Source organism: Neltuma alba, unplaced genomic scaffold (genome assembly GCF_004799145.2).
Source record: "Neltuma alba isolate B1F8T4 unplaced genomic scaffold, ASM479914v2 tig00012413_pilon, whole genome shotgun sequence".
In the NCBI taxonomy this organism is placed as follows: Eukaryota; Viridiplantae; Streptophyta; class Magnoliopsida; order Fabales; family Fabaceae; genus Neltuma; species Neltuma alba.
In genome coordinates this window covers 19460-25603 of record NW_021636904.1, presented here as the reverse complement: position 1 = coordinate 25603, position 6144 = coordinate 19460, and positions in this window count along the sequence as shown.

Sequence of the window (6144 nt, the reverse complement as noted above, 5' to 3'; positions counted from 1 at the left end):
CCCTGCCCAAACATGCCCATTTTTTCTTCGGGCCATTTTTTTTTGGGCTGGGCAGGGCGTTTTTTTGGCGGGCATGGGCGGGCATACCGGGCTATTGGGCATCATGAACACCCCTAGTAAGAATTGCAAAAGTTTATAGATTCGTTTGCTCATAATCACTTGATTTTTTGGAGCATAAAATAAATCCAACCGTTTGTTTAAAGGGAGAATTCTACAAAAAGAAGTTTGGAATTATCAAATTCCAAATAAACACTTTTTACAAAAATATGTTGTTATGTGTTAATCCATTGTCGTTAAAACTTATTAAAGTATTATTATCAAACTTAATTTGGGATTTAGTAATTTTAAGTTTCTTTTTGTGGGATTCTCCTTTCTATTAATATATTTGGCTAAAGTATATATTTGGTATTTTAACTCTAAAGTTTCATTTTGATCTATTAACTTTAAAAAGTAAACTTTTAGTCTTCTAACTCTAATACTGTTAACAAAAAAATATGATAATGAGCTTGTAAATGTTAATAAAATATTACTAAATGCTATAATATTAAGTTTAATTTTCAAAACAACCTAATTGTTACAAAAAAAAAAATCATTTAATGCTAACAATTTTAAGGTTAAAGAACTGAAAATATATTTTTTAAAGTTAAAGAACAAATTGAAAACTTACATAAAATTAAAAGACGAAATCTATAGTGGGAAAAAAAAGACCTTAGCAGTGAGAGACCAAGACAATGAGAAATGTCGACATAATAGAAGTTGAAATTTTTTTTTTGGATAAAAAAAGTTGAAATTTTAAAACGTGATTATGTGAGAAACAATGGGGCAGTATGAGCAGAACTGCAGGAGATCACAGTTCAAAACAAAACATTTTCATATAAATAATAATAATAATTTGATTTGAAGCGATCTAGTAATTTTAAAATGATTTTAAATTCTAAAAAATAAAAATTTGATTCAAACTCCTTTTCTGGATACATTTTCTCGAAATAAATGTAATGAACATGGAAAGCATGCGGTTTGACTGTTGTTTCTTTCTGAAAAATGCACACTCATTAGTATTTCCTTTCCTCAACCAAAGTAAAATAAAAATAATTAACCAAACATAACAAAATATTAAAATTTAAAAGAAATATTTTCCCCCTTCACTGCTTTAAATTAAACTCCAAACCATTAAAGTTTGTTTCCTCTTCAACCATCCTGCTCAACACAAGCACTCTGAATTCTGTCATTAAATTTCATATGGCCTCAATTTTCCTCATTTTTTTAAAATTATACTACTTCCGGTCCTAATTATAAGAGCCAGTTGACTAATTTGAGGAAATTAAGAACAGAAGTTAAGTTAGTTATTTATAATAAATAGGTGTTGTCTTTCTAAAATATCCTTACTAATCAAGTATGTTGATTAAAACTATAATTATTAAAGGAACTATCTTGAAAAAAATTGAGTAAATATGAGAGACAAAATAGATTATGGTCTTATATTTAGGACCAATATAAAAGTCAAATAGGATCTTATATTAAGGACCAGAGGTAGTAACATTGTCCATATATATATATATATTTCTATGGATTTTTCTTTCTTTTGAGTTACTTTATCAGGCTAATTTCTCAGAAGTTTTGGCTGCTACGTTCATCATAATGTTAACAACTAGTTCTATCTCAAGCTTCATCCAACTTTCACGGGAGTTTTTTTTTTTTTTTGGTGGTGAAATGGCTTTCTATTCATTCATTCAGAGCAAGAATTAAAATTCCCAACCCTAGCTACATGTTCGTCACAGGCTTGCTCAAGATGGGGACAATATAGCACATGTTTTCTTACATTTTTTTTGCTGTTATTTTTTTGGTCTTGCTGGTTGTTGCTTCTGTTGTTCTTTTCCAATTTCAGATGTTCTAGGTTGGCCCTTTTATGTAATCATTTTATTTAGGTTAAATAAATTTGTCCTTTTATAAAAATTGATTATTAATAATAAAACTATAAATACAAAACTTTTTTTAATGTATACCAACGAGGCCCACCATCCCAATGCCCAATATGAACTTTTCAACTTAACTCCTCATATGTTTGAGCCAATTGAGTCACACAATAACCAATATCTTACATCACACACAAACACAATTGTAATTTAAAGAGAAAGAGAAACAAATGGAGACGAAGAGAACAATGAAAGAGAAGGAAGAGAACCCCGTGGGGTTAGGTCGACTGGCTGGGGTCGTCCTAACTTAACCACGGATCTCGGATTCGAGACATGGGAACGCAGCACTCCAAGGGGTCAGGGGGCGCCGTCCGTATGGATCCTTGCAAGCCCCCGAATCCGGATTAGTCTGGGGACGTTGTCACGGCTGAAAGACGTCTATTTCCCTGGGATACCGGATGGAGTAATCCAAAAAAAAAAAAAAAAGAGAAGGAAGAGAGAATAAAAAGGAAGGGCATTTTGCTATTTTCTCTATCATTTCATAATTGTAATTTAAGACCTGGTTCCTCCAAGCAATTATACTTATTCAGGTGTATATTTGGTTATTTTACTAATTCAGGAGTCTTTTTTTTAATACCATTTTTCCTAAAATTAATATTTTAATTAAAAAAATCTTTTATATAAAATCAATCAGATAATGGCAATATGAAAGGGGGAATAATAATAATAATAAGTTGATTGAAAGGAATCTTGGACTAGGAATGTGTGGTCGTTTGATGAATTCAAGAAAGACACTCAGGCTTCTGGACGTTGGTGTCCAAGAAAGGTAAACTATTATTCTTTCCCTTTTGGAGTTATGGCGACTGGATTTTAGGTAAAGACAAAAAGATAAAGATAAAGCTAATTTAAAATGATTTCATCTTCATTATAAATAATGATCATTGGGTTAATTAAGATAATGATAATTACCAAATTGACTTTCCTCTAAAGCTAAAGAAGTTTGCAATTTGAGGAACGGAAGATACTCTCTACACATTAAATTTAGTTTCCTACTTTTCCAAAATTTATCTCCTCATTACTTATTTTCTTTAGAAAAAATTATTATGAGATCTTAAGAAAAGAATATAATCACACAAAAAAAAATTCCAATGACAAATTATTAACAGCATGAATTTATCAACTCAAAGTCCTTTACGCTGTATTTTGTTTTGCCAGCTTTTAAATAAATAATTGAGAATTTAATTTTAAAGTCTTGGAAGAAATACAGTTATGGCTTGGGAATAGATTACTCTGAGATATACCATTTTAATATTTTGTGAGAGATTAATCTCTGTTGGTAGAAAATACTTTTAGTTTCTATGAAAAAAAACTCTTAACTTTTTTATTTAAAATAAAAACATTGAATTCTCCACGAATGTATGATCATGGATTGTTCAACAAATAGTTTTGGACCATCTAGAAATATACCAGACTGATAAAATTTTGAAATAAATATTGGAGATAATGATCAAATTATCCCATTGACTTTCAGGAAAATGACACTTAGAAACCAAACAATCAAAATAAGTGTAAATAGGGACATTATCAATGGTGGCGGCAAATTTGGGGCAGAAAAATGAGTTAAGTCTAAGCTGTAAGGATTTCAAATTTTAGCATAGTTTCTTTAAAAAAAGGGAAAATTTCACTGTAGGACCGCAGAAGACAATTAATCTCAAAGAGCCCCCAAAACTTTCTGAAACCTCACTGCAGGACCAAGGGGCCAATCTGATATTAATTCCACAAACGAAATGACGCCACTGCCCCTAGTAGAAACTTATTTCCTTGAGGGAACAAGTGCGGGAGAGCGCATTTGCAAGGGGAATTAGCCAATTTGCAGAATAAATACATATATTCACACGTGGAATCAGTCCGTTCACATGTGGACTGGTTCAGCTGAAGCATGTGTCCGTGAGGGAACAAGTGCGGGAGAACGCATTTGCAAGGGGAACTAGCCAATTTGCAGAAGAAATACATATATTCACACGTGGAATCAGTCTGTTCATATGTAGACTAGTTCACCTGATGCATGCGTCCGTGAGGGAACAAGTGCGGGAGAGCGCATTTGCAAGGGGAACTAGCCAATTTGCAGAATAAATACATATATTCACACGTGGAATCAGTCCGTTCACATGTGAACTGGTTCACCTAAAGCATGTGTCCGTGAGGGAACAAGTGCGGTGATCGCATTTGCACGGGGAACTAGCCAATTTGCATAAGAAATACATATATTCACACGTGGAATCAGTCCGTTCACATGTGAACTGGTTCACCTTATGCTAAGGATAGTGGCGTCATTTCATTTGTGGAATTAATATCAGATTGACCCCTTGGTCCTGCAGTGAGGTTTCAGAAAGTTTTGGGGGCTTTTTGAGATTAATTGTCTTGTGCGGTCCTACAGTGAAATTTTCCCTTAAAAAAAAGAAATTTTATTACCAATATTAGACATGATCTGAAATTCCAATAAGATTACATAATTAAATAAATAAAGAGTAAGCCTGCAATGTGCTTTACAATGTCAATGATGCATAATGAACATTGCGTAACTTTTTAATTTTTTTCCCCTTTCTCTTTCTTTTTCTTTTTCTTTATGTGGAAAGCAATCATAAACGAACGCTTCCAAAAATAATTTTTTTACAAAAAAAATCTAAGGTTTACATGTATCCAAAACTATAAGTCAGTTTGGTTGTCAGTTTTCAAATAATTTTTTTGTTTTGAAAGCAAAAGAAATTAAAGAAAAGTATGGTTTAAAAAACTTTTTTGGGTTGTGTTCTAAACAAATAAAAAATATTTCTTAAGAAAGTAAAACATCTTTTTAATATTTTGTTACTTGTTTTACAAATTAGAAAAGAGTTTGAGAACATTGTATTTTCATTAATTAAAAATATGTTAATAAAGCAATATGTTTTTCCACAAAATTAAAATCCATCATGCTGTTGTTTTTCCTTCTTTTTTTTGTTCCTTTTTTATTTTACGATGATCAAGTGAAAATCTGGATCAGTTTTTTGTCTAAGCTTCGTACGAACAATCTCCTCTGCTATATGAATAACCAAAGGAGATTAGACAAAGAATTCCCATCAATCCATCAACAAAACAAAACCAAACCTTTTTAACTTTCTGATTTTTTTTTCCTACTAAAGCTTTTTCCTTATCAGAATTACTCGTGTATTTTTTTTTTTAATGAGACAGGCTTGGTAAACTATAAAAATTAATTGCCAAAAATGATTGATTTAATTATTAAGAATACGATTCATACCCTGAAAGAGTGTGAATTTTGAATTATACATTTGTTATCAGTGACTTATTTGTAAGTATTTTCACAAATGTTTTTTGTGTCTTTTGTTTTTTTGGTAAACCCTCAAGATTTAACATTAACTTAGTTAAAATTTATAATAAATGAATAAATAAAACTTGATTTTTTTTATATGGCTATCTCACTAAGTCAGATTTAAGTATTGTGGGCTCAATTTTCAATAATTTTCATAGAAATTTTTTAACATTCACACATGTTACAATTTAAAACCTTGTTTTTAAACCGTTAAAACTAGGGCTGAGCAACAAGCGGGATGGGTAGCTTGAAGGTTAGTTCATAGCCCGCCCATTTATAAATAAATAGGCATGGTTAGCCTATAACTCGGTAGTAGCCCATTTAAGCCCGTATTAAATGGGTTACAGGGTAGCCTGTTTAGGCTGACCTGGTTACGAAATAACCCATTTAGTTTTTTTTTGGCAATTTTTTCAACATAGCTACCTTGTATGCAATCTTATGAAGCTGTCAATAAATTTTGCATACCAAATGGCAGACCAAATATAAAATAACATCACATAATATCAACCATATTCAATCACACAACCTTACATAGGGTCCTTTAATGAAGAATAAAAATATTTAAAAAATTAAAACTTAAACGGGCGGGTTTGGGTAGCCTAATACCTTGCCCATAGCCCGTCACGTTTAATGGGCTACCTTGTCCATTTAAACCCGCCCGTTTATAGTCTTTTATTTGGGTTAATTGAGCGGGTTTAAACAGATAAAAATTTATGGGGCCATAGGAGGGTTAGCGGATCATGGGTTTCTTGCTCACCCCTAGTCAAAATGTGATGTGTTTGTAATAAAACCTAACTTAGATCCTTAACTATGTGAGTGAAAAAAAAAACCCACCTCTGAAATTCCTCAAATGGGGAGTAGTTCTTG